Below are 26,993 nucleotides of genomic sequence, written 5' to 3'. Positions count from 1 at the left end.
TCTCCAATAAAAAGACACCCAGTGGTGAAATGGACTAAAGAACAAGACCCAACAATATGCTGCTTCCAGGAAACACATCTCAACTCCACTGACAAACACAGGCTCAGAGTGAAGGGATGGAAGATGATACTCCAAGCTGATGGCAAACAAATGAAAGTGGGTGTTGCAATACTTATATCAGACAAAGTAGACTTCAAGATAAGACAGGTAAAGAGAGACAAAGAGGGGCAGTATATAATGAACAAAGGGACATTCCATCAAGAAAAAATAACACATAAACATCTGTGCACCCAACACAGGAGCACCAAAATACAGAAAGCAGCTATTAACAAACCTAAGGAGCCGGCCCAGTGGCACAGTAATTAAGATCACACTTTCCACTTTGATGGCCCAGGGTTTGCTGGTTTGGATCCCAGGTGCAGACATGGCACCACTTGACAAGCCATGCTGTGGCAGGCATCCCACACATAAAGTAGAGGAAGATGGGCATGGATGTTAGCTCAAGGCAAGTCTTCCTCAGCAAAAAGAGGAGGATTGGCAGGAGATGTTAGCTCAGGGCTAATCTTCCTCAAATAAATAAATAAATAATAAAAATATTTGAAAAAAAAAACAAACCTAAAGGAAGACATTAATAATAACACAACACTAATAGGTGACCTCAACACTCTACTCACATCAATGGATAGATCATCCAGGCAGAAAATCAACAAGGAAACAGTGGAATTAAATGAAAAGCTAGACCCGATGGACTTAATAGACATATATATAACACTCCATCCAAAAAGAGCAGAATACACATTCTTCTCAAGTGCACACAGAATATTCTCAAAAATAGACCATATGTTGGGAAACAAGGCAAGCCTCAATAAATTTAAGACTGAAATAATAGCAAGCATCTTTTCCAATTACAATGCTATAAAGCTAGAAATTAATTACAAGAAAAAAGCTGAGAAAAGGACAAATATGTGGAGACTAAAAGCATGCTATTGAACAACCAAAGGAGCATTGAAAAAATTAAAGGAGAAATCAAAAAATATCTGGAGACAAATGAAAATGAAAACATACCATACCAACTCATATGAGATGCAGCAAAAGCCGTATTAAGAGGGAAATTCATCATAATACAGGCTCACCTTAACAAACAAGAAAAAACTCAAATAAGCAATCTCAAGCTACACCTAATTGAATTAGAAAAAGAAGAACAAAGCCTACAGTCAGCAGGAGGAGAGAAATAATAAAAAAACAAAGCAGAAATAAATGCTATTGAAACAAAAAAGGCAGTAGAAATGATCAATGAAACAAAGAGCTTGTTCTTTGAGAAGATAAACAAAATTGACAAACCCTAGCCATACTTACAAAGAAACAAAAGACAAAGCTCAGATAAATAAAATCAGAAATGAAAGAGGAGAAATAACAAAGTGTACCACAGAAATACAATGGATTATAAAAGAATGCCATGAAAAACAATATGCCAACAAAATGGACAATCTAGACAAAATGGATAAATTCTTAGATTCTTACAACTTCCCACAGCTGAATCAAGAAGAAATAGATAATCTGAATGTACCACTCACAGGAAAGGGATTGAAACAATAATGAAAAGCATCCCAAAGAATAAAAGCCCAGGACCAGATGGCTTCCTTAGGGAATTCTACCAAACTTTCAGAGAGGATTGAATACCTATCCTTCTCAAGCGATTCCAAAAAATTAGGGAAGACGGAACACTTCCTAACACATTCTATGAGGCCAACATCTCTCTGATACCAAATCCTGCCAAGGACAACACAAAAAAGGAAAACTACAGGCCAATATCGCTGATGAATATAGATGCAAATATCCTCAACAGAATATTGGAAACCCAAATACAGCAATACATCAAGAAGATCATACATCATGATCAAGTGGGATTTATTCCAGGGACATAGGGATGGTTCAACATCTGCAAATCAATCAATGTGATACACCACATTAACAAAATGAGGAAAACCACATGGTCATCTCAATAGATGCAGAGAAAGCATTTGACAAGATCCAACAGCCATTTATAATAAAAACTCTTTACAAAATGGGTATCAAAGGAAATTACCTCAACATAACAAAGGCCATGTGACAAAACCACAGCCAACATCATACTCAATGGGGAAAAACTGAATGCTATCTCTCTGAGAACAGGAACAAGACAAGGATGCCCACTGTCACGACTGTTATTCAACACAGTACTGGAGGTTTTGGCCAGAGCAATTAGGCAAGAGAAAGGAATAAAAGGGATCCAAAAAGGGAGTGAAGAAGTGAAACTCTCACTGTTTGCAGATGACATGATCTTATATATAGACAAACCTAAAAAATCCATCAGGAAACTATTAGAAATAATTAATAACTAGAGTAAAGTTGTGGGGTACAAAATTAACTTACAAAAATCAGTTGCATTTCTGTACTCTAATAACTAATTTACAGAAAGAGAACTCAAGAATACAATTCCATTTAAATCGCAAAAAAAAAAAAAAAAGAATAAAAGACCTAGGAATAAATTTAACTAAGGAGGCAAAGAACTTATACAATGAAAACCATAAGATATTATTGAAAGACACAGATAATGACATAAAGAGATGAAAAGAGATTCCATGCACATGGATTGGAAGAATAAACATAGTGAAAATGTCCATACTACCCAAAGGAATCTACAGATTCAATGCCATCCCAATCAGAATCCCAATGACATTCTTCACAGAAATAGAGCAAAGAATCCTAAAATTCATATGGGGCAACCAAAGACCCCGAATTGCTAAAGCAATCCTGAGAAAAAAGAACAAAGCTGGAGGCATCACAATCCCTGACTTTAAAATGTACTACAAAGCCATAGTGATCAAAACAGCATGCTACTCGTACAAAAACAGGTGCACAGATCAATGGAATAGAACTGAAAGCCCAGAAATAAAACTGCACCTATACAGACAGCTAATCTTCAACAAAGGTGGCAAAAAGATAAAATGGAGAATAGACAGTCTCTTCAATAAATGGTGTTGGGGAAACTGGACAGCCATGTGCAAAAGAATGATGGTAGAACATTATCTCATGCCACACACAAAAATAAACTCAAAAAGGATCAAAGACTTGTTGCTAAGACCTGAAACCATAAAACTCCTGGAAGATAATATAGGTAGTACACTCTTTGACATTGAACTTAAAAGGATCTTTTTGAATACCATGTCTACTCAGACAAGGGAAACAAAAGAAAAAATAAGCAAGTGGGAGTTCATCAGACTAAAGAGCTTCCGCAAGGCAAAAGAAACTAGCATTAAAACCAAAAGACAACGCACCAGTTGGGAGAAAATATTTGCCAATCATATATCTGATAAGGGGTTAATCTCCATAATATATAAGGAACTCACACAACTGAACAACCAAAAAACAAAGAGCCTGATCACAAAATGGGCAGAGGATATAAACAGACATTTTCCCAAAGAAAAAGAAAAGGTATTCAACATCACTAACCATCAGGGAAATGCAAATCAAAACTACACTAAGATATCGTTTATGCCTGTTAAAATGGCTATAATCAATAAGACTAAAAATAACAAATGTTGGAGATGGTGTGGAGAGAAGGAAACGCTCATACGCTGCTTGTGGGAATGCAAACTGCTGCAGCCACTATGGAAAACAGGACAGAGATTCCTCAAAAAACTAAAAATAGAACTACCATATGACCCAACTATCCCACTACTGGGTATCTACCCAAACAACTTGAAATCAACAATCCAAAACAAGATATGCACCCCTATGTTCATCGCAGCACTATTCACAATGGCCAAGACATGGAAACTATCTGAGTGCCCATCAAGTGATGATTGTATAAAGAAGATGTGGTATCTACATACAATGAAATACTACTCAACCCTAAAAAAGTTAAATTCATCCCATTTGCAACAACATGGAAAAACCTGGAGGGAATTATGCTAAGCAAAATAAGCCAGACTGAGAAAGACAAACACCAGATGATTCCACTCATATGTGGAATATAAACATGCACATGGACAAAGAAAACAGTTTAGTGGTTACCAGCGGAAGGGGGGTGGGGGGGCGGGCACAAAGGGTGAAGGGGAGCACCTATGTGGTAACAGACAAGAAATAATGTACAACTGAAATTTCACAATGATGTAAACTATTATGATCTCAAATTTTAAAAAGTTCATAAAATCTGGAAGAAGTGATTATGTCTTCATATGTGTCAACACCTACACAAGGCAAGAAAGATCACAAAGAATCAGGGAAATATAACATCATCAAGGGAACACAATAAACTTCTAGTAACCGACCCCAAGAAATGGAGATATACGAATTTCCTGACAAAGAATTCAAAATGATTGTTCTAAAGAACCTCAGAAACCAACAAGAACACAGTTAACATTTTAACAAAATTAGGAAAACAATACAAGAACAAAATAGGACGTTCAATGAAGAGAAAGAAAAGATAAAATAGGAGCCAAACACAAATTTTGGAGCTGAAGAATACAATGACTGAATTAAAAAATGCAACAGAGAGTTTCAACAGCAGACTCATTAAGCAGAAGAAAATTAGTTAACTCAAAGACAAGTCATTTGAAATTATTCACTCAAAGGAGACCAAAGTAAAAATAATTAAAAGGAATGAAGAAAGCCTACAAGATGTATGGGACACCACTAAGCAAAACAATATACACTTTTTCAAAATCCTAGAAGAGAGAGAAATGGGCAGCAAGCCTATCTAAAGAAATAATGGCTAAAAACTTTCCAAATCTTCAGAAAGATGTGGACATCCAGGAATATGAAGCACAAAAGTCCCCAGTCTGGTTGAATCCAAAAAAGTCTTCACCAAGAACATTATAATAAAATGATCAAAAATCAAAGACAAAGAAAGTCTTGAAAGTGGCATAAAGGAAAGAACCTTATCATATACAAGGAAACCGTCAAAAGGCCATGAGTTAATTTCTCTACAGAAACCTTGCAGGCCAGGAGAAAGTGGGATGATATACATCCATCACATTTTAGTCAACAACAGACAGCATATGGCTGGGCCCCATAAGATTAGTATCATATAGGCTAAGTGTGTAGTAGAATATGCCATCTAGGTTTGTATAACTACTCTGTATGATGTTATCACAACAAAAAATAGCATAATGTTATATTTCTCAGAAGATATCACCACCATTAAGGAATGCATGAGTGTACTCAAATTGCTAAGGAAAAACTCCCGACCAAAAATACTTTACTTGGAAAATCTATCATTCAGAATTAAAGGAGAGATAAAGACACATCCAGACAAACAAGAGCTTGAAGGATTTCCTTACCACTGGAACTGCCTTATAAGAAACACGAAAAAGAGTTATTTAAGCTGAAAAGAGAGGACGCTAGTAACAAGAAATCATATGAAACTATAAAACTCACTGGTAAAGGTAAATATATAGTGAAATTCAGAATATACTAATGCTGTAATGATGGTGTGTAAATCACTTATAACTCAAGTATAAAGGTTAAAAGACAAACGATTAAAAATAACTATAACTACATTAATTTGTTAATGGATATACAATATAAAAATGTTTAAATTGTGACATCAGACACATAAATGTATGGTGAGATAAAACTGTTGCACTTTTGTACACAGAGTTACGTTGTTATCAGCCTCAAATAGACTATTATAAATATAAGATGTTTTATGTAAGCCTCATGGAGATCACAAAGCAAAAATTTATATGAGTTACACATAAGATAAAGAGAAAGGCATGAAAGCATATTACTGTGGAAAATCATCAAATCACAAAAGAAGCCATCAAAAAGGGATGAAAGAAAATAAGGATCTACAAAACACTCAGAAAATAATAAGCAAAATGGTAATAGTACATCTTTACCTATCAATAACTACTTTAAATGTCAATGGACTAAATTCTCCAATCAAAAGACACAGAGTGAGGAGAGAGGTGATGTCGCCCAGATGGTGACTTAAGTCATTCCTGATTTTACTCTCCCTCACAAGAAGAACAACAAACAACTATTCATGGACAAGACACAACTGAGAGAATCCTAAAACACAGAGGTTGAGACCAAGACAACCTGCATTAGAAGGGTAGAAGTGGCCACACACTGACTGCATTGCTCTTCTCCCAGGCTAGCACAACACCATGTGGAGAGGTCTCCCTTGAGCCTGTGATTCCTCTAGTGGGAAAACACAGTCCAGGGGTGACATTCAGCCCCTTTAATGTTGCAGGTTGCTTCATGGGGGCCCCTTCTCTGGTCTCACCCTATGAGGATTGCAGAGTAATCTGTAGGACTCAATCACAGGGAATCTTGACTGTGATGGAGAAGTGGAGAAAGGCTCACAACAAGCAGCACACAGATGATGGAAGAGCAAGTTCCTACCTGCAGAGCCCAAGTAGTAGCCTCAATCAGAAGGTTTGCTCATCTGCAGAAGCAAGTCAGTGGAGCACTTTGAACAGGAAACTCAGCGAGGTGCAGGTCTGCCTGATTAGGGTCCTCAAATGAGTTTTTTGAGTCCTAGAGCCTTGTTTTCCATTGTCCAGGCAAGGGAGATGAGACATAGCCCCACCTGCTGCTACCAAGTGTGACTCTAAGCCCTATCTGACCAGAAGGGCTGGTGAGAACAGCTGGAAGCTGCATAAGCTAGCAATGTTAAAGCCATGAGATAGGCAGGCAGAGCTGACAGTCTGCAAAGAAAAGCCAGTGGCCCTGTTCAGCCAGGGAACTCCAAGCAGATCGGTTTGTGTTAAAACCACAAACACAAGGCCTTACCAGCTTTAGAGATGCTTCTCCTTCTGCACCTGGGCAGGGAAAATATTTCATAGCCTCACTCATTGATGAATACAGTCTTCAGCCTGCCCAACCACAAAAACTAACCAGAGGTCTTGGGAAGCTGTGTAGCCCATTCAACAGCCCTACTTATAGTGGCACTTGAACAGAGAGCACAGTCCATGGCTTTCCCCACCTGCTGAGCAAAATTGGTGGCTTCACCTGACCAGGGAGTATAGTGCACACTTTTTCCTGATTCTGGTTCCCAAAAAAGCCATACAGGCCCTAGATCATGTCCTGGTGCCCTACCAGCCCCACCTACTCCTGAGTACAGCACCCAGTTACAACCATCTAGTAAGCTCACCAGAGAACCCAGGTAATCACAGAGTCTGTTCTATAGCCTCACTTGGACAGGGAACCAAGCCAGCAGTCCTCTCCAACTGTTCTCAGCCAATAGCATGTCCCCCTACCACCAACCTCAGAGCTTGAATGGTTGCCTTGCCTAAAAATAGACACTAATAGGCACCACATGCCCAAGGATACTACCAGCAACCATACCATATACACAAACTGAGATGACTGGTGAGGAACTGTCTCTGCCAAAGCAAACCTGTAATTTTTGCAAGAGAGGTCTGCTTACTCAAATGTGCAGATGCCAAAGTAAGGAATCAAGCATCATGAAAAGCCAGGTTAATATGACATCAAAGGAAACAAGTCTCCAATAACTAATAACAAAGAAATGGAGATCTATAAACTGTCAGACAAAGAATTCAGAATAATCCTTTTAAATTAGTTTACTGAATTACAAGAACACACAAACAGACAACTAAATGAAAGTAGGAAAACAATGCACCAACAAAATGAGAAGTTCATCAAAGAAATAGTAACCATTAAAGCAAGCAAACAGACAAATAGATAGAAATCCTAAAGTTTAAAAATACAATGACTGCTCTGAGCAATAAAGAGCTTCAAAGGCAGACTCAGTCATGCAGGAGAAAGAATTAGTGGCCTGGAAGATAGGGAATTTGCAATGATCCAATCAAAGGAGTAAGAAGAAAAAAGAATGAAAGAGAGTGAAGAAAGCCTACAGGACTTATAGGATACATTGAAAAGAAATAATATTTGCATTATGGGAATTCTAGAAGGAGAAGAGGAAGGAAGAAGGAGAGAAAGTATATTCAAAGCAATAATAGTGAAAACTTCTCAAACCTTGGGAGAAAAATGTACATCCAGATCCATAAGGCCCAAAGGACCCCAAATAGATTGAACTTGAATAAGGCTACACTGAGAAACATGATAATTAAATTTTCAAAAGTCAAAGACAAAGAAAGAATTTTAAAAGCATCAAAAGAAAATAAAGAAGTAACATACAAGGGAACTCCCATAAGAGTGTTGATGAATTTCTCAACAGAAATTTTCAAGGCAGGAAAGAATGGGATAGTATATTCCAAATATTGAAACAAAAAAATGTCAACCAAGAATTATGTACCTGGCAAAGCTGTCCTGAGATGAAGGAAGGATAAAGACTCCCAAACAAACAAAAGCTGAGGGAATTCATTACCGCTAGCCTTATGTAACAAGAAATGATAAAGGGAGTTCTTTGACTGGAAATAAAAAGATACCAATTAACACCACAAAAACATAAGAAAATAGCATAAAATTCATTGTTAATGGTAAATATTTAGTCAAAGTTAGATTCTGTAATATAGTAATGGTGAATAATTGACATAATTCTAATTCAAAAGTTAAAAAACAAACATAGTAAAAATATCCATAAACACAATAATCTGTTATTAGTTACAAAATATAAAAAATATATAAATTTTGATTTCAATAACCTAAAATATGGGAGAGAGCAGAAGCAAAACCATAAAGTTTAGGGATTCTATTGAAGTTGTTATCAGTTTAAAATAGGGTGCTATAATTTTAAGATATTTTATGTAAGCCTCATGGTAAGGAAAATACTTGTAGTAATTACACAAAAGAACATGATAAAAAAGTACAAGCAAATGATACCAAAAGACATCAAAACACACAAAAAGACAGCAGGATAAGAAATAAGAAACAAGAGATCTATAAAACAACCAGAAAACAATTAACAAAATGGCAGTAGCAAGTCTTTTTCTATCAATAATTACTTTAAATATAAACTAAATTCTCCAATCAAAAAATATAAAATGACTGATAATATTAAAAAAAAACAAGATCCAATGATATTCTTCCTACAAGAGACTCACTTTAGCCTTACAGATGCACATAGACTGAGAGTGAAGGGATGGAAAAAGATATTCAAGCAAGTGATAACCAGCAAAAAGCAGAGGTAGCTATACTTATATCAGACAGCAGAGACTTACAGCAAAAATGGTTAAAAAAAGACAAATAAGGTGACTGTATAATGATAAAGGGGTCAATCTATCAAGAAGATATAACAATTTTAAATATTTGTGTGCCCAACATTGGAGCACCTAAGTATATACAGTAAAAACTAATAGAGCTAAAACGAGAAATAAACAGCTATACAATAATAGTTGGAGACTGTAATACTCCACTGTCAGTAATGGATAGTCCATCTAGATGGAGAATCACAAGGAAACAGTGTATTCGAACAACACTATATACCAAATGTACTTTACAGATATATACAGAACATCTTACCTGACAACAGCAGAATATACATTCTTCTCAAGCACACATGAAACATTCTCTAGGATAGACCATATATTAGACCACAAAACAAGATTTAGAAATTCAAGAAGATTTAAATCATACAAAGTATCTTCTCTCACCATAATGGTATAAAATTAGAAATCAATAACAGGAAAAATGAAAAATTCAAGAATATGTGGAATTAACCAACACACTCATTAGCAACCAATGGATCAAAGAAGAAATTAAAGGAGAAATCAAAAAGTTTGTTGAGACGAGTGAAAACGGAAACACAACATACCAGAACTTATGGGATGCATCAAAAGCAGTTCTAAGAGGGAAGTTCACAGCAATAAACACCTACATTAAGAAGTAAGGAAGTTCTCAAATATATAACCTAAATCTATGCTTTAAGGAACTGGAAAAAGAAGAACAAACTGAGCCCAAAGTCATCAGAAGGAAGGAAATAATAAAGATTAGAGCAGAAATAAATGAAATAGAGGACAAGAAAGCAATAGAAAAATTAATCTAAGAGTGGCTTCTTTGAAAAGATAAACAAAATTGACAAAGCTTTAGCTAGAATAACCAAGGAAAAAAGATAGGACCCAAATCAACAAAATTATAAATGAAAAAGGAGATTTTTTAACTGATGGCACAGAAATACAATGGATCATAACAGGCTAGTATTAACGACTATATGCTAAAAACTGGACAACTTAGAAGAAATGGAAAAATTCTTAGAAGCATATAATCTACTGATACTGAATATGGAAGAAATAGAAAATCTGAATAGATCAGTTACTAGTAAGGAAATTGAATCGGTAAGCAAAAATCTCCCAGTAAAGAAAAGCCCAAGACCAGACGGCTTCAATAATAAATTTTACCAAACATTTAAAGAATTAACACTAATCACCAATACTTCTCAAACTCTTTCAAAAAACCAAAGAGGAGGGAACACTCCTAAACTCATTTTATGAGGCCAGCATTATCCTGATACCAAAACCAGACAAACACATTACAAGAAAAGAAAACTGCAGACCAATATCTCTCATGAACACAAATATAAAAATCCTCAACAAAATATTAGCAAATCAAATCCAACAATGTAAAAAAAGAAGTATACACCATGACCAAGTGGGATCTGTTCCATGTATGCAACACTAGTTCAACATTTGAAAATCAATTACTATAATCCATCACATCAATAGGCTAAATAAGAAAAATCACATGATCATATAAATAGATACAGAAAAAGCATTTGAAAAAATCCAACACTCATTCATGATAAAAACTCTTAGTAAAATAGGAATAGAGAAGAACTTCCTCAACTTGATAAAGAATGTCTACAAAAAACCTACAGCTAACATTATACTTAATGGTAAAAAACTAAAAACTTTCTCACTAAGACCAAAATACAAGGCAATAATGTCCCCTCTCATCACTCTTTTTCAACATTGAACTGGAAGTTCTAGCTAATGTAATAAGACAAGAAAAACAATAAATGTATACACATTTTGAAGAAAGAAATAAAATTGTCTTTGTTCACAGATAACATGATCATCTGTATAGGAAATGTGAAAGAAGAGATTTTAAAAAACTGAAACTAGTAAGTAATTATAGCAAAATTGTGGGATACAGGTTAATATACAAAAGTCAGTCACTTTCCTATACAACAGCAATGAACAAGTCTAATCTGAAATGAGAAACAATACTATTTACTTTAACATCCAACAAGTGAAATATTTAGGTATAAATCTAACAAAATATGTACAAAATCTATATGAGGAAAATTTAAAAACTCTGATGAATGAAATCAAATAAGAAGTACATAAGTGGAAAGTTACTCCATATTTATGGATAGGAAGACTCAATATTGTCAAGATATCAGTTGTTGCCACTTGATCTATACATTCAATGCAATCTCAACCAAAATTAAAGCAAATTATTTTGTGGATATCAACAAACTGTTTCTACAGTTTATATGGAGAATCAAAAAACCCAGAATAGCCAACACAATATTGAAGGAGAACAACATTAAAGGACTGACACTCTCTGACTTCAAGACCTACTATAAAGCTACAGTAATCAAGACAGTGTGGTATTGCTGAAAGAATAGACAGATCAATGGAACAAATTAGAGAACATAGAAATAGACCTTCATAAATATAGTCAACTGATCTTTGAGAAAGGAGCAAAGCCAATATAATGGAGCAAAGATAGTGTTTTCAACAAACGATGCTGGAACAAGTGGACATCTACATATAAAAAAAGAATCTAAATCTAGACCTTACATCCTTCCCAAAAATTAACTCAAAATGAATCACAGACCTAAATATAAATTGCAAAAGTATAAAACTAGAAAATAACAGAGGAGAAAACTTAGATGACATTGGTATGCCAATGACCTTTTTCAAAATCTAGATGACATTGGTATGCCAATAACTTCTCAAAAATTTACTTATTGAAATACAGTTGACGTACAATATTGTATTAGTTTCAGGTTTATGATATAGTGACTCAACATTTATTTAAGATTACAAAATGACCACCCTGATAAAAATAACAACTTCTGCCTTCATAAGAATTTATTACAATACTGCTGACTATATTCCCTATGAAATACATTACATTTCCACGACTTATTTATTTTATGACTGGAAGTTTTTGTCTCTTATTCATTTCACCTATTTCACCCTTCCCTCCTCCCCCCACCCCTGCCCCTGGCAACCAGTTTTCTTCACATCCTCGCCAACACTTGTTATTTGTTGTCTTTTTGATAATAGCCATTCTCACAGGTGTGAAGTGATATCTCACTGTGGTTTTAATTTGCATTTCCCTGATGATTAGTGATGTTAAGCACCTTTTCATGCACCTGTTGGCCATCTGTATATCTTCTTTGGAAAAAATGTCTATTCGTATCCTCTTTCCATTTTTAAGTGGATTATTTGATTTTTTGCTATTAAGTTGTATGAGTTCTTTATATATTTTAAATATTAATCCCTTATCAAATATTTCATTTGCAAATATATTCTCCCATTCAGTTGGTTGCCTTTTTTGTTGTTGTTGATGGGCAATGACTTTTTAGATACAACACTAAAGCACAATTCATGAAAAGAATAATTGATAAATTGGACTTCATTAAAATTAAAAACTTCTGCTCTGAGAAAGATAATGTCAAGAGAGTGAGAAGACAAGCCACAGACTGGGAGAAAATATTTTCAATAGACACATCTGATAAAGGACTGTTATTCAAAATATACAAAGAACTCTTAAAACTCAAGAAAAAGAAAACAAACAATCTGATTAAAAGATGGACCAATGTCCTCAACAGACATCCCAACAACGAAGATATACAGATGGGAAATATCTATAGGGAAAATGCTCAGCATTATATGTCCTCAGGGATACAAATTAAAACAACAATGAGATACACAGCAATGAGATAACACAATTTTGGCCTATAAGAATGGCCAAAATCTGAAATACTGAAAACACCAAATGCTGACAAGAATATGGAGCAACAGGAACTCTCAGACATTGCTGGTGGGAATGCAAAATGATACTGCCACTTTGGAAGACAGGTTGGCTGTTTTTTACAAAACTAAAATACTTTTACTATACAATCCAGCAATCATGCTTGTTGGTATTTACCCAAAAGAGTTGAAAACTTACGTCCACACAAAAACAGGCACACGGATGTTTGTAGCAGCTTTATTCATAATTGCTAAAAATTGAAAGCAAACAAGATGTCCTTCAGTAAGTGAATGTATAAATAGACTGTGGCAAACAATGGAGCATTATTCAAGACTAATAGGAACTGAGTTATCAAGCCTTGAAAAACCATGGAGGAACCTTAAATACACATTATTAAGTGAAAGAAGCCAATCTGAAAAGGCTACATACTGTATGATTTCAATTGTAGAACACTGAAAAAGGCAAAATTATAGGGACAGTAGAAAGATCAATGGTTGAGGAGGAGGAGAGGATGAATAGGCAGAGCACAGAGGATTTTTAGGGCAGTGAAAACACCCTGTATGATACCGTAATGATGGATCCCTGTCACTATACATTTGTCCAACCGAATAGAATGTACAACACTAGGAGCAAACCATAATGTAATTATGATGTGTCAATCTAGGTTCATCAGTTGTAATAAATGTACCATTCTGGTGGAGGGTGTTGATGATGGAAGAAGCTATGCATGTCTGGAGGTGGAGGAAATATGAGAAATCTCTCTACATTTCTCTCAATTTTGCTAATAACTTTAAACTATTCTTTAGAAAAGTCTTAAAAATCTATAAGCATATTGTAATACTAAGAATATCTGTTTTAAGTTCTTCACCTGATAATTCCATCACCTCTGTCATTTATGGGTATGTTTCTAATGACTAGATGTTACCTAGTTATGAGGCACAATTTGCTGCATCTTTGCATGTCTAATAATTTTTGTTCAGTGCTGGACATTTTGTCATTATATTGTTGAGTATTTGGAATTAGTCATATCACTTTAAAGAGTGTTAAAGTTTGTTTAATCAAGGAATTAAGGTGTTTGTGAATTAGGTTGGTCCGTTCTAGACTTTTAACCTTTGTTAAGGTGGGTCTACTGTAACCTTTACTCTAGCACTCTTTTAGCCATACTGCTAATAAGTGACATTTTTTGGATTTCTATTGATTATTTGGTGTGTTTAGTGTGGTTTATTTTGTCTAGCCAGGCAGAAGTCAAACACCTCCCAGCCCTGTGTGAACTCTGGGAATTGCTTACCTTGTAACTCCTCAGAAGTTGTTCTTTTTCTGACATGATGGAATTTCTGCCTATGTAGGTGCAAATTCGTATTCAGTCAAACATTCAAGAAGATACTTATGAAAATTTCTGAAGTCTTTTCTGTGTATATCTCTCCTTTTTGATATTCTGCTTCACTAATATCATTCACCTCTGTTTCCCCGGACTTTATTCTCTGTCCACTCAACTCAACAAGTCTGTTCTGCTCTGCTTAAATTCCCCTCCCTGGCTTGTGGTTCAGAAAAATGCCTTCAGTATAAAGCTGGGGCATTCTGAGAGCTGATATCATTGGTTTTCCTTCTCTCTTGGGTCACTGTCACAACAGAGACAGTGGACACAAAGCACCACTTTATGACTTTCTGGATTTGTATGACAGGAGTGTGTCTAATCCTCGTTAATGCCTCCTGGCCCAAAGCAGAAACTTTACTGAGTATTGCTGAAATTAATTAGTTTATAAATGAATTAATGAGAATTTTTTTGTTAGTATATTGAATTTGAAGTGTTTGTGGGATATCCACTTGACGATAACCATCAAACAACTGAATATTTAACAACTCATGACAGTCATGTGGACAGGATGTATATTGCAGAATTATTTTCATAGACCTGAAAGTTTATGGCAGAGGAGTAGAAGCAAGAACAACTATAGCCAAGTGTTAAATAAATTTCTGGGTGTTAATGAGTGTTTACAAGTGATGAAGTAGTGACTACATTTTATGAAATAAATTTTATAAATTTTGCCAGAAGAATATGCATATGATGTTGGAGGAGATAGAAGTTTGGAGGAAAATATTACCTGCCGTGTCATAAATCATTCAAATTAGTAGTTATCTGTGTTCCCCAATTGAGATTAGATAATCTTTATTTACATTCTGGATCTCATTCCCAGTTTTTATGGATATGTTCCTCTGGAACTTAACCAAGCTAGAAAAGAAACAGATGAATAAAATGAGATAAGATAAAATTGCATTTATACCCTACAGAACTCAAATGATATAGACATGCCCAATACATATAAAAGGATTTGAAATGCTTTGAGTGGGTATAAAGTATTGTCCGGGATCAATTTTAAGATATGGGACAAAAATATAGTAACCAACAACTAAAAATAGGTAGCTTTTTTCTATCTTTCCATTTTCTTTTCTTTTTTTATTATTAATATATACATATATCCTATTTAACCCCAGAAGTTTTCTTAAGGATCAGACATTATAGTTTATTATTGGTATGAAAATCAGTGTCAAAGGAGTTTAACCAAATGAAGAGATTATGTTTTTAGTTAGTGGTGGAGCCAGAACTAGGCAGGGCTGAATCCTTCTATCTTCCAGTTCAGATCTCTTTTCCTGAGTAGGCACATGCCTACAACTGGCTATCTATTGTGTTGTCACTGAGATTTAGGGGTTTATCTTTCACAGCAGCAAGTGCTGCCTTAATTAATAAAGGTCTATAACTTTGTTTAAAATAATAATCCAGGGGCATCTTTTAATAGGCTAAGAATAGAGGCCACTGGGAAAATGGATGCACAAAACTGTATGCTCAAAAGAGACACTCTTCTATATATGCATTCCCTTTTGTGCTTTGTCTGAATCTCTCTCAATCATAAGGATGGGATACTGGCTCAGGCAGGGATGGTTTCTACATGACCCGGGGTAGAATTTGTAATCTTTATTCAACACACAGAAGATGCTGAAATTGGAACGGAGAGATAAGCCAAAATCTATGCAGGAAAGCATAATTTTGTACTTGAGGGAAGAATATGTAGGAACAATAGACAAAACAGACAAGAGCAGTAAGTGTGAATGTGGTAGGTGGGGTGAACTAAATAGTCTCCTTGAGCAAAGAGAAGTCATCAGGGTCTTAAATTTTTCTTTATGAGCCATCTGGGGCATGGTACACAGGTGGGTTTTTTTCTTCACCCCATTTTAGAGAGAAGATATCTATAACATATTTCTTGATGTTAATAGCCATTAACACTATCTCCAGTCTTCTGAAAATAACCTCTGAGAACAATTATTCATCATCCTTTCCTATAAAAAAATTGGTCATCCATTCTCATTAGCAACCAGTCCTAGTCACTCAACATTACCCAAGGAAGCCAGTTAAGACAAACTGCACAAATGGTTGGTGTGGACTGAGCCTCCACATTAATTTTTCCTTGTATTGGAATTTGCTCACCTAATTTAATTGTCTCCCTTAACACAGTCATCTATCTGGGTTCATTGACTGGTCTGGGTTTACACAGGTTATATGAAAGATAAAGGTCAGATACACACCAGCCTGCTAGAACCACATTTATTAACCACAGTCTCCCAGTCCCCAGCCCCACCTGCCTTGCTGACTTTCAACATCATCAGTGTCATCTGGAGCAAGAGAGCAGTAAATTAAATGTGACAGAACATGAAACGAGAGCCAAGAATAAAGCCACAGATTAGTGATAGATGATGCTAAGTTCAACCTTATTAGCCTTTGAAAAACCACACTGCTCTTCCAAGCCAGTATCTAAACCTTGTTATATACAGAGCACCTAGACAGTCCAATTGCTGCTAATTTTAATCAGAGGATGACAAAGAGGCAATTAGATGTGGCTTAGAGATGAAGATGAAGTCCTTCCTCAAGGGGATTTGCTGCTGGCTGAGATTTCAGCCCATAAAGTTTTGAAAATTCTTTCTTCACTCTCTGCCTTGGAGCCTTGCTAATTTTATACCACCAGCCTTTAGACTTTGATTTTTTTTTTTTAAGATTCACATGTATGCATTCATACAGCAAGACATCCTCAAGAAAGAAAATATCAAAAGTAGCTGCAGTGCAAAGAAGGGACCAGACTGTTCTCCACTAGTTTCATCAAACTATAACTTTGATGCTGCCCTTTGGGGCAGGATCTTTCTTGGAGGCCAACAGCAGATAGATAGAATTGGGACACATCACAGGATGTAGATCTGTGAGATGTGGTTGGTACTCAGAAATTACTATTAGGATGATGGGGCTATATTTGGCTACCTTTCTCTCTGTTAATATTGTGGGAAGTGGCAAGCCATTCAAGGGACAAGGGTGAGGATATTGCGAGGTTGGGAGAACTGACTCAATATCACAAAGTCCTAAAGGCTAGAGAGAACCAAGAGGGTTAATCCAAGATGTCAAAAGTCAACTTAATGAAGGGGCTGGCCCCGTGGCCGAGTGGTTAAGTTCGCGTGCTCTGCTGCAGGCGGCCCAGTGTTTCGTCGGTTCGAATCCTGGGCGCGGACATGGCACTGCTCGTCAGATCACGCTGAGGCGGCGTCCCACATGCCACAACTAGAGGAACCCACAACGAAGAATACACAACTATGTACCGGGGGGCTTTGGGGAGAAAAAGGAAAAAAAAAAAAAAGTCAACTTAATGAAGGCAGATAATGAGAATGATTCTTGAGAAGACCAGAGCATGCCTTGCAGCATGCCCTAGCTGGCAAGACAATAGTGTATATCAAACCCATAAGGTCAGGAGATTCTGGAAATGCAATTTTTACGTAGAAATCAAAATTAATTCTACATAGCACCTGAGTCTATTTCACCTCCTATAAAATATATGCTTTTGATCTAGTTAAAAACAGTACTGGGAAAACAAGAAAGTTTTGTTCTCTCAGCATACTGCATATTGTGAAGAACAGCAGAGAAAGGAAAAGCCATTGAATGACAAGAATAGAAGAAACTCAATCTCACAGCATACGCAGAAGGAAAAACCTGCACTCTCGGCCATCAGGAGTAGAACCAGAGGAGCTAGAAGTCTGGAATTAAAAAACCCAAAGAACAGGAGGAGACCCTGGCACAGTGTTCAGGATACTGAATTAAAGTCTTGCTAAGAGCAGGCTCCATGGACCAGTAGCATCTGTATCACCTGGGAGCTGGTTAAAGACGCAGAGACTTAGGGCTCACCCTCCTTAGTGAAGCAGACTCCACATTTCAAGAAGACGATCTGAAAGTCTGTAAGATTTGGGAAGCACTGTATTCAAGAACTGCATCAGAAAGAGCAGACTGAGCCTGAACTTATAGCCGTCCCCAGAAATACTTGAGCGGGTGAGAGAGCAACCTCTGCCTCTGGGCTAAAAGTCTAAACTTTCTGTAAAGAGCGTGAACTACCTGGCTGGGTAGGGTTTGGGACCTGAGAAAGAAGCAGGACAGTGTTTTGGTAATTGTGGCCTTCCATGATAGACAAGGAGGAGAGACCAAGAAAGATATCCTGCTCAGGAGGAAATATTCTCAAGACCACATGCCTTTCCCACAGAGTCACGCTCTGCCTGCTCCTGGTCCACACCTTGAAGTGAATCCTGGTTGTCCACATGCCCCAATCACTGATAAAGACCCCACTGTTGGCTGCTGGAGGAAACAAAGCTCCACAGCTCCAAAGAAGACCAGGGCCAGCTGCTTTTACCAATTCACCCAGCTCTTCCTTCATAATTATAAAAAAGACAACCAAAGTCACCAAATGTGAACACAAACATTGTAAAGAGAATTATAATAAAAATACTTAACAGCTAATGTGTCATAGACTCCAACAACTTAACACATGTACTAGCTAGAAACATCCAGAATTGCCACATTGAGGCCAAATGGCAGAGTGTTATTTCGTTTCTTTTCTTTTTTTTTTTTGTTGGTGAGGAAGATTGGCCCTGAGCCAACATCTGTTGCCAATATTCCTCTTTTTCTTTTCCTTCCCAAAGCCCCAGGACATAGTTGTATATCATAGTTGTAGGTCATTCTAGTTCTTCTACGTGGGACTCCATCACAGCATGGCCTGACGAGATGCCTGCAGGTCTGCGCCCATGATCCAAACTGGTGAACCTCAGGCTGCCTGAAGCAGAATGCACGAACTTAACCACTCAGCCATGGGGCCAGACCTAGAGTGCCATTTCTAACCTCGAAAGAGAACAGCCAAAACCAATGTTTCTCAACTGCTGATTAGAATCACCCAGAGGGTTTGTGAAAACACAGCATGCTGGGTCACATCCAGAGTTCTGCTTCAGTGGTTCTGGGGCAGGGCTGAGAAATTTTCATTTTTAGCAAGGTCCCAAGTGATGCTGATACTACTGTCCCACGAACCACACTTTGAGATCCACTGGCCAATACCATTAAGCAGGGCAATCCACCTGGGAATAAAAAGAGGAACTATTCAGAAAGTAGATGAACAGATCTAGGTACGAGAATATAAAATGTCTCTAGACATTGCCAAATGTCCCCAGGGAGTCAGGGGAGCACACGGCCCCCAGTTGAGAACCACTGATTTCATCCAATTACTTGTGAGGATAATGGGGCCAACATCATCAGTCTAAACCAGGGGTTTGCAAACTTCAGCATGTCTCTGAATCACCTAAAGGGCTTGTTAAAACAAGGGTTATGGGTTGTCCCTCAGGTTTTCTGGTTCCCAGGTGGTGCTCATGCAGCTGGTCTATGTGCCACAGTTTGAGAAACACTGGTTTAGTCCATCCAGGGCTTCAACCAACCAGTTTTTACTCCCTGGGCTGCAGTCAGGGCTTCCTTCCCTGGAAGCATTTGGATTCAAGATGGAGGATAGTTCTCCGTATATAATTTGTGTCCTGTTAGAAATAGAAAAGGGGTGTGAATGTTATTAGGTAAGCAACCAACAGGTTCTGCTACACTTCACATTCACAGGGCTATGCTGATCAATGGACCTCAGCGATCAGTGGTAGAGTGGAGCGTGAGAGGAAGATACAGGAGATCAGAGCAATAATTTTGATTGTGTGAGGTAGGATACTACCAGGAAATCCTGCTGCAGAGACCTGTGAAGGTGGGATTGGAGAATGAAGTTCAGGGCTAAGACTTCTATTGTCCCTTCTCTCTGCTTCTGGTCCTGCACCCTGATCCTGCACTTCACCATCCTTCAGTTTTAGGCTTTTCCCATCTTTTAGCCAGCCACAACTAAGAAAGGAGTTGGAGATAGAGAGACCTGGGAGCTGGCTAAGGATGACCACAAGTCCATTATCCCACACAGTTGTGTGGAACAGAGGAAGTGGAAGAGAAGGGTGTGAAGAATGAGTGATCAGTACACAGCTACCTTTTAATACACAGTTAACATTGCCAATTACAAAATATTGTCCAATACAAGTCTTGGAGCTTAATTCAATCGTATTACTCTTCTTGTACTTCTTTTTGTGGGTGGGAGAGGGGCAGGTGGGTCATAGTGATGGTCAGAAAGGAAGCATGCAGAATGGATTTAGCATAGAGAGAGGCAAGCATTCCCTTCCCTTAGAATTAAGTTTCCTTCCTTGTCATACAAGAGCCCTTCCTCCGGGATCGCCTCTCTGTTTCTAAGCCAGACCTCACTTTTCTTTATGGCTCTATTTCAACTCTACCTGCTCGACGTTCGTCTCATCCCAACCCCATTGAAATATCATTTTACTCTTTCCTAACTCCTTTGTATATTTAATTCTGTGCTGTTTTTTCATGTTTCATCATTACTTTTTTTCAGGTGAGAATTCTGCTTTCTCCAACAAAACTTCAGGTAAAGTTCCTCCAGGAGTACAATAGAGTTATTTTTCTACTTGTTACCCTCATTCCGGGCCAATGCACTATATTCAAGCGCCACACCCATCCCTGCAGTGACAGTGAGGCACCGAATAAAACATGGGAATCGAGGACAAAGTTATGCTGCAACTACGCCATGAGTCCTTCATTCCTTCACTTACCTGTGTGACCTTGGACAGTTTAATCTGCCTCTCTGCATTAGTATTCTCTTTTACTGGAAAGAGGATAACGATTCTTTTCAGAATCAGATATGATATATGCAGAAGGTGTGGTCCTGAGTCTTCCAAAAAGTAAGACAAAATAAATGTAACAATTATTATCATTATTACAAGATCAACATATGGATACACCCTTTGTTTACAAGCTGGCTCCACACTGACACAAGCCAGTGTACACTTCCCACTCTGTCCTTACTCTCCTCGCTCCCAGACACCCACCTCACAGCTCATTTCCATTATAAATCTGCCCATTCCATCACACATACCTCTGTCTTTTTCTTGGCTATTTCTAATGTGTATTTTCCCTTTATTCTGCAAATGGATCCCTATGTGGGCCTTTTCTGATATCATGCCCCCCAGTTGGGTTCAGTCCACCACCCTACCACTATGACTCCTCTATCTGAAAATCCCTGAAGGCAGTGTTCACAATAAAATCAGCCCATCTTGAAAATGGGACCCCAAGTCCCTAAGTATCCTCAAGTTACTTCTGACATCACGATAAAAGTTTCTTCCAACTCTTAACTTAGTTAAGGAAATTGAAGCCCAGACAGTAAGGCAGAATATGTGAGCTGAGGCACTGAGTTTGCCTTCTGGAAGGTCAACTCCCTCACAAATGCAAACCTCTTTCAACTTCTCCATCTTCCATTACTCTCCTATTCTTTACTGAAAACCATTGCTAGAATGTGTTTGGACTCAGCAAGTGAGCTACTATTTTTGTCCATGGCTAATTTCTATCATTAAGGTTGGGCTTCTGTTGGTAGGTTCTTAATCAGGTCTCGCACCACACATGGTAGATCAATCCATGTGGTTTCACAGGAAGTGGGAGGTCTGTGGTGCAGTTAGAACATGGTGTCGGCATGTTCTAGCTCCTGTTCTGTGGCCAGAAATGAAGAAACATATACTCTATATGACATTTCCAACTTTGCAAATCTCTCAGCCTTCCAACTTAGCTAGATGATGTTTCTCTACCTGAAATATTCAGAACTCTGGGAATCTAGAATTTAGGTCAAACATAAATCTCTGAAGATTTAAAGAGGATCGCAGTGTTTCCATACACTTTGGCTCATGGATTTTGATTATAGGAGAGTTCCTCAGGCCTTCACCCATATAATCCATTTACTCTTTCTTAGATACTCTTCTAATAAACTTGAGTATCTGGCATCACAGTCCATGCCCAGGTAGAAACAGCAGATTAGAGGAGATAATGATCTTCTTAGAAGTTTTTCCCCTAACAACAAGAAAAGACAGCTGTCAGGAAAGTAAGACATCAGAATAACAGTAAAAATAAGGCACAAGAAGGCAACATCCATACCAGTGACAGTGGTTATATTCAGAAGCTTTTCCAGTCCCACTGTCCTTCCTTTCAAACCTCATTTTTGTTACGATTACGCTTGCCCTGCCTGTCTTCCTTCATGATAACTGATTCTTGGAAGTGTTAATAGAGTTATCTTCCTGTGAAAGAATTCATAAGCTATACTTACTTTAATGCCTCTCTTGCACTGCTTTTGCCTTCAAGACACTGCTTTAAAATGTAACTGAAGTTTGTTTGTTTTTTTTAGTTTTTATTTTTTTGGTGAGAAAAATTGGCCCTGAACTAACATCTGTGCCAATCTCCTTCTATTTTATATGGAACCCTGCCACAGCATGGCTTGATGTGTGGTGCTAGGTCTGCGCCCAGGATCCAAGCCTGCGAACCCTGGGCCACCAAAGCAGAGTGCTTGAACTTAACCACTTCGCCACTGGGCCAGCCCCTGAAATTTGGCCAACAGATCAGGAAATGACTGCCATTGAAACAACAGTTTGTTACTCACAGTTCCCAAGAGGAGGGGACATGCCACACCATGCGGGGCCACGTGGGGAGGCACTAGGGTTGGTTAGGAGGCAGAGGGAACAAGAGGAAACATGAGCAAGAGGCTTTATTGTAGTTTTCATAGGAAGGAATGGGTGAGGTAGCGTCAGAAGCTGAGCAGGATTAGAATAGGTAGATTGAATAATTCCAGCAGGCTCTGAGATACAGTGATCCCTAGTTGTCTGGTAGCTGGCCCTGGAGTGATTCGGAGAAGGGATATAGTGTCCTGGACTGCAGGAGGCTGATAAAAGGAGATGGGGGGAGTATGAACTTGAGATAGCTGGACTGCATATCAAAGGCATGCTCACAGGCAAGTGTTTACTATCTCTAGGAATTAGCTATCCCTGGGAGGGGCAGTCTCTCCCGGATGTCAAAGCATCATAAAATATAGAAAATAAGAAATGTCATTAGTACAGACACAAGGCTTCTTCATTAGGATCTGAAGCCATTTACACTGCCTCTGCATGTCTCCCCTAGCCTCGTCTCCAGCCAGTCGACAGCACACCCTGGGTTCCAGCCGCACAGCTCTCCTCCACCTACTGCAGGCCTCCCATGCTCCTCCCACCTCTGTGGCTTTTCATATATTGTTCCACGTGTTGGAAATTCTTTTCCTCACTTTCTTCACCTAGTGGACATCTGGAGCCTTAAGAAAACCTGCTCAAATTCTCTGAGTCCCTTTGGTCCATGTACATATTCTTTCCTGTCACCTTGCATTCAATTTGGTTTATATCTCAATTGTATTTAGCACTTAAGTTGCACATCATTTATCTACCATGTGTGTCTCCACCATGAAAATAGGAGCCCTATAAGTAGGGACCGCCTCATATGTCCTTGTCTCCTCATGGACCAGCTTATGCATTAGACATCAAAGGCACACACTAATGCTGCTTGAGCCCTTTCATGTAGAGGCAAGCAGCCAGACAAACTTAAACAGCTTCCAAAATTATTATCATGTTGAGGTAAAGCTGCTTGGCTTGACGGCAGGACTTAAATTCAGAGGCAAGTTGTCTGATAGGAGTAGGATTTATTAGTGAAGCCAAAAATCATCATTAATCTTAGGAGTTTGATTGGTTTGGATTTTGGAAAGCTGATTTTTCAGAATGAAGCTCTAGTTTCTCCCGATTTCGTAGTTCAACTAAAATGTACATGCCTTGCTTAAAGACAAGAAGCAGAGAGGTTTGCTTTAAGTGTATGTTGAAGCTTTTGGAACCAACGCTCAGCTTCATTCAAATTATGAGGTGAGAGAAGTTTAGCTTTCAGCTGGATGAAGAATTCTGGGGATCACTGAGCAGCAGAGAGAGGGTGATTTGGAGTGGCATCAGGCTTTCCCATCACCACTGAAATCATACCACGTGGAGAGAGTCTAATTTTGCCTTTGAATTATTGAGCATAAAATACTTTTGAGCATAAAGTAGCCACCTGCCATTAATCCTCCTTAGCTCCTCCTGAGATCTGTTGATGGAATGTGGATGACAAACAATATTGTCAGGAAGGCGTTATATCGTCTTGTGTTTGCTCAAATGGGGTCCTTTCTTCAGCCTGGTTTATATGAGATTCTCTGCAATGCAGTTTACAAACCCCTCTTCACCTAAGAGACAAATGCTGACCCTGCAGGATCAGAGTGCTCATTTCTATAAAAGTGTCAAGGAACTTTACACACACCATGTGCACACATGTGTATGTATGTATGCATGCATGTGTGTATTATGAATGGATTATATAGACGTATACACACATACGACAGAGAGAAAGAGAGAGAGAGAGAAAGGGGAGCTATAAGCACATATCTTCTTTAGGTTATAAATCTATTCAAAGTAACTTGAAACATTCTCAAACCAATCTGCTCTTCTATAACCTAAAAGAAAGCGATGCGATGTTTGAAATAGAGCGTAAAAGAAATTTGAAAACATTCAAAGTGATGAAGTCTGTAGAGTTTGTCTTTCTTCATGAGATTCTCACAGATCAAGAGAGGGCAACCACATGGGGATGGAGAACATCCTATTGGCAAGAATGACCTTCACGCAAAAAGAAGACCCTGCCTTATGTTGTGAAGCTCACTCTGCCGGTTGTGGCATTTGACATTCACCTCCAGCTGCCTCCAAGGCCACAGCGTCCCCAGCCCGTGAGAGTCCTACTTGGTCTGACACTATGCTGAGTCAAGAGCAAATGGCCCGTTGTTTTATGGTTGCTCTTCCGTAAAGCGCTTCTAAGTGCAAGTGATTTGTGAGAACAAAAGGAGATAATTAAGTGCTGGAATAGATTTGATTTATTAAGCATGGGATTATTTCTGACATTTATAGTGTGACTCAAAGAGAATCCAGAGCTGGAAACTGTGTACTCGTTACTTTGCATGATATTTATATAAGAGAGGGAGACACGACCTGGGGCAAATGTGACAAACTGGAAGCTTGTCTCCAGTCCTCCTCTCCCTGGGAGTTCGTGTCAGCTCCATCCCACTCCATCATGAGCTCTGCGCAAGAGCCAAGGTCGCCATTTGCTTTCTCCACACCAACCAAATCAAAACATTATTCTCACTTCTTTCTTTATTCTTCTCTTGAAAGAAAAATTTCAAAAATAAAAACAGTATGAAGAATACCCATATACCATTTACCCAGATTGACCTATTGTTAACATTTTACCTCATTTGGTTTATCGTCTGATTAATCTATCTGCTTGTCTATCTATCAATCTATCTACCTAATTTGAGTGCAAGTTAAATACACTGATCTTTTTCCCTAAATACTTCGGTGTGGATTTCCTAATAATAGGGATAGGCTCCTATGCAACCACAGCACAATTGTCCACTTCAGTGCATTTAACATTGTACCATACTTTTATCTAACCTACTGTTCTGATTTAATTTTATCAGTTGACCCAATAATGCCCTTTATAACATTATTCCTCTCTGGTTCAGCATTCAGTTTAGGGTCAGTCACTCCATTTAGTTGTGATATCTCTTTGCCCTTTTTTTATCTAGAATATTTCCATAGTATTTCTTTGACATTTGTGACATTGTCATTTTTGAAGAATACAATCTCTCCTTTTTGATTAGAAGCAATGTTTCTCATTCCATATTGGTTTGATGTTTCTTCACTATTAGATTAAGGTTAGGCATTTTTGGAATACTGCACAGTTGGTGTAGTGTTCCTCTCAGAGTAGCGCACCTGTACATCATCTGGTCTTTGTAGGTGATGCTAATTTGGATCATCAATCAAGGAGTTTACCAATTTCTCCACTGTAAAATTATTGTTTTCCTCTCCCCACACACACAGCTAATAAGCAGTCTGTAAGAAAGACATTTTACGACTATACAAATATCCTGCTCCTTGTCAAAATTTCCCTATATTTGACATCCATTGATGATTCTTGCCTGATGCAATCTTTACCATCCTGGTAGCAAAATAATTTTTTTTTCAGTTCTAGCACTATCTCCACATTTAATAGATGGCATTCAATGTCTTACCATAATTCCTCTATACCATTTATCTATCTATCTATCTATCTATCTACCTATCTCTCTCTCTACCTATCTGCCTGGCCATCATCAATATTGACTCATTAATTCCTATTTTAAATGGTTTACAATTCATTTGTTGTTGTTGTTGTTAGTGTTGTCAAGTCAATTCCAACTCGTAGCAATCCTGTATACAGCAGAGGGGACCCCTGCCTGGTCTTTTGCACCATCCTCTCACTTTCCGGTGCTATATCAGACAATGCTCTGATGCTGTTCATAGAGTTTTCATGGTCAATTTTTCCAGAATTGGGTGACCAGGTCTCTTCTAGAGACTCCTCTGAAACCCATCTACCATAGGTTACCCACTGGTGTTTGTATATCAGTGGCATAGCTTTCAGCATCACAGCAACATGCAGCCGCCACAGTATGGCAACTGACCGATGGGTGTATGGTTCTCTGACAGGAAAGGAACCCAGGCCATGGAGATAAGAGCACTGAATCTTAACCACTAGCCCACCATTACAATTCGTTACTGCATTTAAGTATTTGATTCTCAAATTGTCCCATATTTGGCCTCTCGGAACGGCTTCAAGTTGGCTTCTAGGTTCTTTTAACATGCCTCTGTCATTTTTTTTTAACACTTCTTACCTTCTGACATGAAAGATGTTCCAAGTTCACTTTGTAGCTATCCTGCCTAACCTTGAAATCAGCCATTTCTGTTTGATCCTGGTGCATTTTAGCGGGAATGGT

Source organism: Equus asinus, chromosome 4 (assembly GCF_041296235.1).
Source record: "Equus asinus isolate D_3611 breed Donkey chromosome 4, EquAss-T2T_v2, whole genome shotgun sequence".
Taxonomy (NCBI): domain Eukaryota; kingdom Metazoa; phylum Chordata; class Mammalia; order Perissodactyla; family Equidae; genus Equus; species Equus asinus.
This window is presented reverse-complemented; position numbering follows the sequence as displayed.